The sequence below is a fragment of the Barbus barbus genome (assembly GCF_936440315.1).
Source record: "Barbus barbus genome assembly, chromosome: 23".
Taxonomy (NCBI): Eukaryota; Metazoa; Chordata; class Actinopteri; order Cypriniformes; family Cyprinidae; genus Barbus; species Barbus barbus.
Genome location: NC_136751.1, coordinates 13,655,111 through 13,668,713, shown reverse-complemented (window position 1 = coordinate 13,668,713; position 13,603 = coordinate 13,655,111).

The window sequence follows — 13,603 nt, the reverse complement described above, 5'->3', positions numbered from 1 at the left end:
TAGGACAGTAAGTAAATACACACCAAACCATAGTACAAGTGTAGGCCCGTCAGACAGAGGATGTCATCAGACAGACAGAAGATGTCGTCATTCCATTTAAAAACATATTCTCTTCACTGCAAAATTATATCTGCCATTGAAAGGAGTAAAAAGACACAAATGTTTAATTGCATGGCTACGCCTCTGTGGCCGAGTTCACATTGTACCTCGCCCAAAACACGTTCTGTGTCTTGTGTATAGACATGTCGGTACGAGCCCTCCCTTACAGCGGAATCTGTGAAATAGTGTGACGTCCGTGAGTTCCCATGGCTCTGCCCCTAACTGGAGCAGCTCTTTACACTCTTAATAAGCATAATTTTCCCTCTTGGGTTTTAAAAAGCTGTTAACCTGACATAAAAAAACTGACAACTCAATATTTATTACACAATGCAACAAATATTTATAATAATGAGAACAATGCATATTAAAAGTTCCCCTTCAGGAACTCGAGCTGCGTCCGAAAACGCTTAGGGAACGCCTTCAGCGTGACCGTGCTCTGAATCATCTGTACAATCAGTCCAATGGAAGGGCGAGGCGTCACGGGCAGGTGACATCACGACCAGGAAGCTTTAAAAGCACGTGTGGCGGAGCCGGCTTCAGCTTTCTGTCATTCAGCAAGTGCTCTGTGTGTCTATCAGTCTGACACTTGTTTTGTGAGTCCTATTTAGTGTTGTTTGTCAAAAATACTCTCAAAGCATTATGTCTAAGGCCACACGCAAGTCAAAACATAAGGGCGATCTTGGATCACGTTTCAAGCTGTGTGTTCCTCCCTGCTCTCGCTACATCACGAGCGGGGATACACAGAGTTTGTGCGTGGTCTGCCTGGGTGCGAGGCATGCGGATTCAGCTCTTGAGGGAGCCGACTGGTTCTGCTTCGCTCCCGGAAGGCTCTCTTCGAGAAGGGAGCCTTTGCGAGTGTTCCTCACAGTGCTGGCCCCGCTGCTGCCGAAGCAAAGCGGCGGCTGCACTCGTGGGGCTCGCAGGCTAATCTGGCAGAGGGAATGTAGACGGGCGAGTTCGTATCTTCTTCCTCGCCTGCCAGATCTGGTGCCCTCTCCCTGGGTTCGGAAGCCTGTTCCACGGTTTCTCCCCCCCCGAGGTGAGGGCTCGACGCTTCATCTCTCTTCCTCCGAGGAGGTTGATGTGGTGAGCGTCGATGAGGATTCGCCTCCTCAATCGCCCCAGTATGAGGAGCTGTTGGAGGTGGTTACTCGAGCGGTTGCCAAGCTAGACATCGGCTGGCCCGCTAAGAAAAAATCTGAGCCGCAGAAAAGCAGGTTAGATGAGCGCTTTCTGCGAGCGAAGCCACCACCTCCACACCGAAGCCTACCGTTTTTACCCGATCTCCACACTGAGGTGTCGAGATTGTGCGTTAAACCGTTCTCATCCCACCTCTTCGTCCCTGCGTCTGATTACTACGGTAATGTGGGGGTACTGAATGTAGGCGGGTACAGAGCGATGCCACTGGTCGAACAGACGCTCGCGAGCTATCTGTCGCCCCGGGGTTGCATCATCTCTGAAAGCTCCGGCTTTGCCCACCAAACCACTACGTACTACATCTGCGTTGGTGAGCAAAGGGTATGTGGCAGCAGGTCAGGCTGGTGCGTGTCTGCACACAATGTCTGTGTTACAGGCGTACCAAGCTGAACTGCTGAAAGAGTTGGATGAGGGCGAGGAGTTCAAGGCAGATGATATTTCAGAACTCAGGAGGACCGCTGATTTAGCTCTCCGCGCCACCAAGGAGACCGCCCGTGCCATTGGGCGCTCCATGGCAGCTATGGTGGCAGCAGAGAGGCATCTGTGCCTGACCCTTTCTGGTATGAAAGATAAAGATCGAGTCTGCCTCATGGATGATCTGCTTGCACCTTCTGGCCTGTTCGGCGACGCCGTCAATGCAGTCGTCGACAGGTACCAGGAGGCCCGTAGACAAGCGGCGGCGTTCCAGCGGTTCCTCCCTCGCCGCTCTCGAAATCTGGAGGCCGCTGCGTGGGAGTGGCCTCCCCTGCATACCAGCTCCTCATATCGGGACACACAAAAACAGAGTGCGCCCCCGCAGTGAGGCCGAGGTGGGCGGCGCTCTGCGCCGGGAACTTCTAAGCCTAAAACGGACCTGTGGGCTGTCAAACAGGCTAGGAGGTCCTCGGCGAAGAAGTCCTGGTGTATGTGGTCCAGGACTTCTGAGGGCGACCCCTACTGAGGTGAAGCGGTGCACACCGCATTACACGGTGCCCGTCTCGCCTCAGTGCCCTCAGGGGATCGGTCTGCCAACCCTGCCGGTGTTCCAGGGCGCAGCAGTCCCCAGCGAGCATTATTTTCAGTTATTTCCGCCCGGAGACGAAGCGGAGCTGAAAAACTCACCACCTCTTCAGAGGTCTCTGCAAATGTATCTCGTTGGGTCCTGTACACAGTAGAGAGAGGCTATCGTATTCAATTCGGTGCTCTGCTGCCGCTGTTAAACGGGGTCATTCCGACTTGGGTCGGCCCCGAGTAGGCTCTGGTGATGGAACAAGAAGTCGAGACTTTGCTGAGGAAGGAGGCCATCAAGGTGGTCATTCCTCAAGAAAGACAGTTCGGGTTTTACAGCTAGTACTTCATAGTTCCAAAGAAAGATGGAGGGTTGCGTCCCATTTTAGATCTGCGTCAGCTGAACCGCTCAGTCATGCGACTGAAGTTCAAGATGCTCACAATCAAACATGTCGTGTCTCAAATCAGGTCCGAGTACTCGTTTGTCACAACAGATCTAAAGGACGCGTGCTTCCATGTCTCCATCCTTCCCAGTCACAGGAAGTTCCTGAGGTTTGCTTTCTGGGCGAAGCTTACCAATATCGAGTTCTTCCCTTTGGCTTAGCACTCTCACCCCGTACTTTCACGAAGTGTGTGGATGCGGCACTGGCCCCGTTGCGGCTTCTGGGCATCCGCATACTGAATTATATCGACGATTGGTTGATCCTAGCTCAATCAGAGCAAACGGCGGCTCGACATCAAGATGTCATTCTCGCCCACATGAAAATCCAGGGGTTGAGACTAAACGCCAAGAACAGTGTGCTTTCTCCAATACAGAGGACCACTTATCTGGGCGTGGTGTGGGATTCGACCACGATGCAGGCATGCCTGTCCCCTGCTCGTATAGAGTCGATCCTCACAGCAGTCAAGAGAGTGAAAGAAGCCCAGTCACTCACTGTCAAGCAGTTTCAGAGACTGCTGTGTCTGATGGCAGCTGCGTCCAACGTGATACCTTTTGGCCTGCTGTTCATGAGACCCTACAGTGGTGGGTCAAGACCAAGGGGTTCTCCCCGAGGGGAAACCAACTCCGCACTTTCAAGGTCACGAGAGGATGCATACGTGCCTTAGACATGTGGAGGAAACCTTGGTTCTTGTTCCAGGGCCCGGTGTTGGGAGCTCCTTGTCGCCGTGTAACACTAGCGACGGACGCGTCCCTCACCGTTTGGGGAGCGGTCATGAGTGGCCACCCTGTCCGCGGTCTGTGGAGTGGCCACCATCTGACATGGCATATCAATTGGTTGGAGAGGCTGGGCGTGTTTCGAGCACTCAAACATTTCCTCCCAGATCTAAGAGACCACCATGTGTTGGTGCGCACCGACAGCACATCGGTGGTCTCGTACATAAACCACCAGGGAGGTCTGCGGTCGCGACCCTTGTACAAGCTGGCAAACTCCTCTCATTAAGAGGACCTGTTTGCGACTATAGAGTCAGCTCAATGTCCCCTCTGGTTCTCTCTGACTCCTCCAGCTCCTCTAGGACTGGATGCTATGGTGCAGACTTGGCCGAGGCTTCGTCTGTACGCTTTACCCCTATCGCTCTGCTCCCAGGAGTTCTGGCGAGAGTGCGCCAGGACGAGGTCAGTCTACTTCTGGTAGCGCCGTTCTGGCCGGGCCGAGTATGGTTCTCGGACCTGATTTCTCTCCTCAACGACACTCCATGGGAGATTCCCGTCAGGGGAGATCTCCTCTCACAGGCGGGGGGCACAATCGTCCACCCTCGCCCGGAGCTGTAGAAGCTGTGGCCACGGAGGGGGCACAGCTCATAGCTTCCAGTCTCTCAACTGAGGTAGTCGAGACCATCCTCCAATCCAGAGCTCCCTCTACGAGGAAACTGTATGCCCTTAAGTGGACACTCTACACTTCATGGTGCGGAGACTGCCAGCTTGACCCAGTTAACTGCCCGATTGGTACAGTGCTGGAGTTCCTGCAGGCCCGTTTCTCCGCAGGGTTAACCCACTCCACCCTTAAAGTTTTACGTGGCGGCTATTGCAGCCTACCACGCTCCTATCGGTGGTCAGTCAGTGGGTAGACACTCCCTCGTTACACGTTTCCTCCGCGGTGTGCTGAGACTGAGGTCGTTCACGTGTCCCCACGTGGGACCTGGCTGTGGTACTAGAGGCTCTTTGCAAGGCTCCCTTTGAGCCCATTGACGAGATATCTGACAGACTCCTCACTATTAAGACTGCCTTCCTTCTGGCTATTTCCTCTCTAAAGAGAGTTGGTGATCTTCAGGCCCTTTCAGTGGCCCCTGCCTATCTTGACTTTGCGCCCGGCATGGCCAAAGTTTTTCTCTACCCTCGAGCGGGGTATGTACCTAAAGTTCCCTCTGTTACACCACAACCCATCGTACTTCAGGCCTTCTCTCCTCCTCCCTTCAGGAAGCCAGACCAGCAGAATCTTAATTGTATGTGTCCAGTGCGAGCACTGGGCACATACATCCACAGAGCTGCCCTGTGGAGAAAGACGGACCAACTGCTTGTGTGCTATGGTCCTCCTAAGAGGGGTCTTCCTGCTACAAAGCAGACCCTCACTAGGTGGATAGTGGATGTGATTAACACTGCCTATGAGTCCTCTCAGCTCCCCTCGCAGATGGGAGTCAGAGCTCACTCAACCCGAGGTGTGGCGGCCTCCAAGGCCTTCCTAGCAGGTGTATCTATGCAGGACATCTGCAACACTGCTGGGTGGTCCACGCCCCTCACTTTTGTGAGGTTCTACGACCCCGACATGCGAGATGCTTCTGTTCTCTCGTCCTAGTACACACTGGACAGGGACTTGTCAGTCTGGCGGCTTGGGTATCTCGTTCCCTAAGCGTTTTCGGACGCAACTCGAATTCCTGAAGGGCAACGTCTCAGGTTAAGCATGTAACCATGGTTCCCCGAAGGGAACGAGACGCTGCGTCTCGAGGCCACACCTCCGGCATCCCTGCCAGCGCTTACTTCATTCCTAGAAGCTGAAGCCGGCTCCGCCGCACGTGCTTATAAAGCTTCCTGGTCATGACGTCACCCGCCCGTGACGCCTCGCCCTTCCATTGGACTGATTGTACAGATGATTCAGAGCGCGGTCACGCTGAAGGCGTTCCCTAAGTGTTTTCGGACGCAGCGTCTCGTTCCCTTCGGGGAACCATGGTTACATGTGTAACCTGAGACATTTTTTAATAACATAATTACACCACAACGTCTTCCATCAGAGTATGTTTAATGATCGACTTAGCTAATTATACTTAATTACTACAAATTAAAATTAAACTGCTACTTATTATTTTGGGACTAAAATCTACTTTGTGTGCCACTGAACTTTCTGAAGTAGGTCACCTGTGACTGATGTGTTTATTTGCTCAAACACTGTAAATATAGAAATTAAAGGCTATATCTTGCAATTAGTGGCTAGTGCATTTTGAACTACATCTAGTTCCCATTTTGCATTCTACTGCAATGCATTGTCATGCTGTTTCTATGTGAAGATGCACTGGACAGATGTGTTTGACCAGTTCGCTTATGTTTTACATGGTTTGCAGTGACTTGCTCATGATCTAAAAATGCAGTGCTCAAGTTATAAGTAGTTTAACTTTTAAAAACTTGTCGTGACAAAAAACTAGATTGAGTTCTTTTCACTACCCTGCATTTTGTGTTTTTAATTCATGCTAACTGTGTCATGTGCTAGACGCTGCAAAAAACACATTACACAACAGTCAAAACACGTCCGTCTAGCATATGTTAGCACAGAAAAAAACAATGGAAAAGCAGCACAGCAGAATGCAAAAATCTGTATAGCCCCTTAAGTATAAAAAATTGGGTTAAAAGGTGTATTTCTAATTATTTGGTTATTCTAATTATTTTTTGGTAATGAACCAAATAGGTTTATTTAAATTCCGCCATCTTGGATATATTTGTTATTGGGCTTGTCAGAAAGCATTCTTTTCCCCTAAACTCTCTTCTATAAACTTCCTAAACAACCTACCTATGTCTGCTTGAAGGATGTCTGAGATTTTGACCTCACGACCTTGTCCTTGTTAAGGGTATGTGTGTCTTTAAACAAATGAATGACTGCTTGAGGTTACTCTACAGAGGCCTGTGAGTTGCTGGGGTTTCAGTGGGGGGTTTATGAAAAGAGGTGGAGATTGAGAGGCAGGTGGCGGTGGCAGAGCTGACCAAAACAAAAAAAAAGCTTCCGTAGTGATTTAGCCCGGAGAGGACAGGAAGGAGGGAACAATACCCTGTTCTTGAGTTGCTGCTCTCCCTCCCTCTCTCTGCTCTCTTCTCTCATCTGCACATGACCAGGTCACCCAGTGTGCACTCACAATGTGCTGATCAAAGCCCTGGGTTTGATCTGGCAGGCTCTTGTTGAGGCCACCAGGGATGCAGGAAAATTGAGGCTAAAGGTCACCTGAAACATCTTCAGAGCCAAAGTCATGTATCTGTTTCTTCCTTGAATGAAGTTCACCTCCCTTCAGGGCTTTTACCTCTTTTTCATCGGGCTGAAGGTTTCTGTTACGGCCTGATCTAAGAATGGTTTCTGCTACTAACGTTCTTATTTATATTTTAGTAAGCGAAAGAGCAAAAGTCTCAGGTCAATGCAAAAGGGCACATTTTTCCAGCACCAAAGAAAGGAGATGGACATGAGCCAACATGTAGCTTTTAGTAGCAGAGGAGAGAACAGGAATTTTAATGAGCCTACAAAAACCGCCCAGCAGGTTGTCATCTCACAAATGCCACAGATGTCTCTAAAAAGACAGCAGAGAGATTGGTAGCTTACCTGGCCCTGGCTTTGAGTGGATTTAAATCAATTAGGAATATGAAACTGAACTGTACATACTTTTAATTCTTCAAATAACCACTGCTTTCGTTTCATTTAATATAGCAAACTCCATTTTAACAGTTGACATTGACACCACTAGAATGAATCAAGCATTAGAAAAGAATACTGAAAGGGCATTTTCTTGACATGTGAGCTGAACCAACCCTTGATGACACATTAACCCATGAACCTGATGACAGACCTTTTGTTATCTCAAACCCAGAGTTGCTATGAAATTTTCAAAGAAACCTACAGAGAGGAAAAATATAGATATTCAAAATTAGGTCTCCACATGATGTATTAGATAATTTAAGGACCACTCACTATCTGGATGGCGCCATTGTTTGTTTAGGGAAATGCCATAACACCTTGACTTTCATTTCTCCATATGCACATTCATAAAGTGGTTATAGGAAAGTTTACAGACACTCAATGACTACAAGCATTGATATGATCATGAGTCTGCTATTTTCCTTACTCTGTAAGGCAGTGAGGCTGTGAGGCTCTTAGGTTTCCTTTCTGTCCCCCAGGTGAATAAGGGGGCCCTATGTTCTATTTTCTGTTCATGACTGGTCCTCCTGTGACAGGGGTTGCAGTACGTGGATGCCTTTTCCCGTCATCTGCTAGGAATGTTTCTTTTACACCACTCGGCGCTCAACTGATTGTGAAATGTACACAAACTATGAGTAGCTTGGTCAACAAACACATATACAGGGTCTGCTTGTCAGCCTGATGGTGTGGTTTAAGGGGAACCTCCATGGCCAAATCCATCCCTGTCTAAACCGTTCTAAAAAACTAACTAAAAAAAGACTGAAATAACCTTCTCTTCCAGACAATGTGCTGTCATCCCTATTGATATAAGGTTGCATTTACCTGTCTGGGCTTCCTTGAAATAGAATTGACAGATCCAGCGTTGTTCAGGGACTAAAATGTCTCCCGTTTTCGATATCTGAGGCAGCGCTTTCTCACTCCGAATATCCCCCTGGACCCCTGCGGGATGCTCCAAGACACTGAGATATGAGCTGTCTGCTCTTAAGTTCCGCAACAGATTCTAACAAGCTCTATCTGACACACGCAATGGAACGGGGTATCAAGACGAAGCTGAAAACCAGCTAAAAAGAAATAAATAATGGTCACAGAAGACAAAAAGATACGAGAAGATGTTAAGGAGATGATGTCTTATGTGGAAAAAGATTTCTGGATGAAGCAACGAAAATATATTTCCATATTTCCTGAAAGGGAAACAGATTCATGGAATGCCGGGTAGAAAGGAAACTGAATGAACCCCAGATGGACAACATGCTGGAGATGTGAAGCAAAAATGGGCTGTTGCCACAGCAAAGTTTTCTGGTCGCTTCCTCTTCATAACGGTGTCAACTGACCGCAAGCCTAATGCAATTCAGGAATTTTTTAGGACTGGGAATTACTCAAACCGGTTTTTAAAAGCAAGAGGGCTGACACACTTTGAGCCGTGTTATGATTTAACAGGATAAATGTAATGATCACAGGATCAGATTAGAATAATAAGTGCCTGATGCATCCTGTGACCCTTTATGAAACATTTTGTCTCCATCACATGGCTTCATATACAGAACTAATTAGAGCAACCGTCAGGTCAGGAGTGGTGTAATTTAATAATGCAGTACATCTGATAACACACACCTCTTGAGCCCTGAAGGATTACGTCACACAAAGCATGATCAAGATTTGCAAAGGAGATCAACATGTTCCGGGAAACCAAACAGAGAAAGCAATCCTGCCATCTATTGGTGATTTGGAATGGGGAGGGGGGGGGGGGGGGGGGGGGGGGGGGGGGTGTGCAATGATGTCTCTTAATGTTTCAGCATCGTTTCTAGAGAGGTTTCTAAATGCTTCAGTTCCTATCCTCCTCTAACTCATCTAACCATAACCAGAACACATCTATCGGATGGTTATAAATCTTTATTCAGGATATTTTTGATTGAATTCTGCAATACATCGCTCACTGCATTGAAAAGTGTTTCATGAGTGTTTTTAATTGGGTCTTGGGCAGCTTATATTAACATGCAGGAAACCTGTTTGTGGATGAAAGGGAATGTCTGTGCGGTATTCCAAGAAAGCGCTAACACGATAAAGATGCTGCAGCTACTGGCACGTTAAGAAAGTGTATGATATGCAGCTGCTTAAGGCTTGCCTATAGACACTGAAGCATCTGGAGTACAGATGTAAGTCTGGGTGTGTTTTTTCACCTCTTCTTTTAGGCTCAAAAGTTGTGCCAGAGCCAAACTCAGGAAGCATTTTAATTGATAAAAATTACTGTGCACATCATTTTGCCAATTTTTCTTATAAATGTTTACATCTCAAATTAATAGTGAAAGCACGCCCATGTTATTTTATTTTTATACTATTATATTATAAATTAGCTTTTATTTTTATATTTTCATGTTCATTTTCAAAAAGTTTTTTTTTATTTTAATCTTCTTGCCATTTTAATTGGGTTTTGCTCCTTTTAAATATTACAATTTAGGTTTCATTTATTTTTGTTATCATTTTGTTACGTTTTAGTTCTGTTTCATTATTATTATCACTTTGGTAATGTGCACTGTGAAGATCTGATGAAAGGCTCACATTCTTTTTACATCTCACATTTCATGCTTTTGGTAGGCTACATGTCACGTAAAATGGGTTCCCCAAGTGGTACTTAACCCCCCTCCTTCTACGTCCCACATTATCTGGCTCCCAGGCTTCCTCTCTGCCCATATGCAAGCACGTAACCGACAATGGGATACATGCATATATAGAAACACACCCACGCTTGCCTTGTTGACACAACTCCACATACACTCCTCACTTCCTATTCACTAATCTCTCTTGTGCGCACCAACAAGTAATGGAAACTGCTGCCAGCTCAAAACGGTTCCATAACTAAATCTGTCATTTGCATTTTTGTTGAAACTTGTTCCCACATACGGATATTAAAATACTTAATAGGTCATTAGTGAGCCATTTGCAATATGGGATTTGGTGGTTAGATGAGACAAAGACAGAAGATTTTGGACAACATTTAAAATTACTGTATGGTGCTAGTTTCACCATACATAAAATATGGTGCTTGTAGACACAATTCCATGTAAAAAAATTAAAATAAAATGCAAACCTTATTTTGAATTTCTTTTAAAAATAGCTTTTAAAATAAAAATATTATTGTAGTATCTAATTCTTACAGCATAATGTAAATATTAGAGAGCAAAATTGCATGTATAATTTGTCATTTGTAGTTAGTTAAGACTTTTCAATATATAAAAACCAAAGATTCAAATATTGGTTATTTGGAAATAATTAGATATTTGGACAATTTGCAATCCTGAAGTCCCATACAAACATTTATTTATACATATATATATATATATATATATATATATATATATATATATATAACCAGCCAGAGTGGTTTCAAGTTCATTTCAAATAAAGTAAATAGACATCAACAGAGTTCAGAAGGAGGGGGAGGATTTGAGAGTGCAAGTTCATAATGAGGTTTGGGAGGAGCAGCTTGAGAGCATGTGCAAGGTCAATAAATGTATGACATATATTCAAAACACATCAAATACAGCTCTCCAAAATACGCAACACAAGGTCTTTCCCTCAATGCAGCAGATAATGAACAGAGCACTCATTCATCTCATTATAGTACACATGCCAACCTGCATTCATGTAGTGTACTTAACAGTCTACAGCAAATGAGAGGCAGTGGTAGGCCTACTTCATTACGATCCTTGGTGTTGATTCATTGAGAGCAAACGTGACATACAAGCTCCATCGCCTTTGGCATGGTCACACCAGAAAAGCAAATCTTTCAAATGTTGAAAGGGGATTTTCCAGCCTTTGAATGTTGGGAGAGTAAAACTGTAAATATGCCACATCTGGACATACAAAGGTTTTCTACATAATGAGAAATAGCTTTAAAGTATTATAATTTAAACACAAGACAAAACAAAACTAGAGGACTGTTGACTGCTGTACTATTGTCATTTATATGATGCCGCAAAAATAGCCTTTTGTTACTACACAGCCTACATTTCTGTTTAGCTGAATTATGAAAGAACCCCCAGCATGACAAATAACATCTGGAAAAATAGTTGTTTTTTTTAAATATGTATTCTTTTGTACCATTGCTACCTTCAAGTGTAGGCCTACCTGAGAAACCCGTACCTCAAAGTGGGACATTGGCAAGCATTCAGGTTGAAAACACAACACAGAAGTATCCTAAACAAAACACGTTAATTATATTGTGAACAAAAAAACCAAATGATTATATCTGAATTCAGAACAATGAAGAAATATTCACTTCTATTACTTACTTACCCATGGTAGACCTATCACAACTATACGTGAAGCAAACAGTGAAAGTTGAATGATAAACACCATTAGCTACCCGCTAGTCGTAACGCAACAAATACTGTTTCCGATTCCAATCCTCCACTTTGTTTCAATTGAGAATAGAATCTCATTCTTAACAGCAGTTTATGAGCACTATTCATTTATAGCATACCTTTAAGCTAAGCTTTTCAAAAGCTTACAAGCAACATGTGGTAGCGCTCATGTGCGGTCAACTCATAAATACAATCTTTGCAACATGACGTGATGCTACTTTCATCGAAAAAAAAAAAAGTCAAAGATGGGAATTTCCAATTTGAAATGTCCCACTTCTGACCTTTAGTGCATTCCAGTCAATCACACCACAAGATGGCACCATCAACAAGAACATTCTTTGACATACAAACAATTCTATAGTATATTTATTGTATTTTGCATCTTCATACAATTCATACAGCAAACTACATAAAAGTTCCACATAACCCAGCTCCACGCTATGCTCGTATGCTTGTGGGAATGACGTCACACCTGAGTGTTCACTCATGTTAGCATTAGAAGTGTTAGGAAAAACAGAGCCATTACACCATTACACATACACGTTAGCAACATGTAGAACACGTTAGCAGTAATGAGTGTAGGCTATGACTCAGTAATGACATAAAGTGAAGTGAAGTGACATGTGGCCAAGTATGGTGACCCATATTCGGAATTTGTGCTCTGCATTTAACCTATCCAAGTGCACACACACACACTGTGAACACACACCTGGAGCAGTGGGCAGCCAATGCTGTGGCGCCCGGGGTGCAGTTGGGGATTCCGTGCCTTGCTCAAGGGTCTCACCTCAGTCGTGGTATTGAGGGTGGAGAGAGCGCTGGACATTCACTCACCCCCCACAGACAATCCCTGCCGGACCTGAGACTCAAGCCCACGACCTTTGGGTTACAAGTCCGACTCTCTATCCATTAGGCCACGACTGCCCCAAACATGGTAATATAACAGAAGTTTTATAAATATTACAGTATTTATAGCTTTCTCTTGAATTCTCAACTTGGGGGTGAACGAATCAGACCGAGTTCCCATTTGAAAAACCCAACATGGAGCTCTGAATTTCTACCTCTGATGACAAATTAAATGCAGCACAAGACCTCGATTAGCTGTTCATGTGCGTTTAATTGGGGTTGAAGCTAAACTCTATAGAACAGTGGCCCAGCAGGAGCAGGACTGGACACCCCTGATGTAGGCACAAGCCCACAGATAAAGCCAGCAACAGAGCCTTTGTATGACAGTTCAATGAACAAGTATATAATATTCATTTAGCCACTTTGTCGATTTTTGCTTCCAAGCAAAACCACAGAAAACCGTTGTGTGTGGGCAATAATGGTGTTATTAAACAAATGAATCAGTGTTTTTTAGTCAGCGAATGATTCAACGACTCACCCTGCACACAAAAAAAGTCACTTATCACCACCTATTGTAACCTACATAAATAAGCACTAAAAAAATCCCCATAACTAATACACAGACTGACAGCCTGTCTGGACACAGACAAGTGAAGAGTGAAAAGGAACTAAGGCATATTATTTTAGGTCAAAACAATGGTTGTTCATTTTTCTGAGGTGAAACTTTAACAAAAGTATGAACTTTCTTGTACTGAAAACGCAGAAGGAAGTGCATACGTCAAAGAGTAGTTTACATACATTACCTTCAAAGGTCCTCCAATATAAATTTATCAAGAAATGTACCATTATGTTTAATGTGGTATGCATTTATGCTCTTTTATACATATTTGCACACAGTCGCATTGAAGTAGTTTGAGTGTTGACCAAACCTTCAAACTGGAGGGCTTAAATTCAACAAACACTACAAACCTATCTGTGATTTATTTCATAGCATCATATTTAATTTTCCAACCCAGTCTTTTTTGCCATATGAAGTCACACGGATTCTGCATGTGTCTGTTTATGCACGATATGCGTTTGTTCAGCATATTGGCCACATAATAATAGCTCACACAAAACCATATGTTCTTCTTTCCTCATGTATCTTCAAAGATGCACAAACAGTGAAGTCATTTTGGGCACACAAACTTTGATGACCGTAATGTCAAGCTAACTCAGCAGTCATTATTTCCT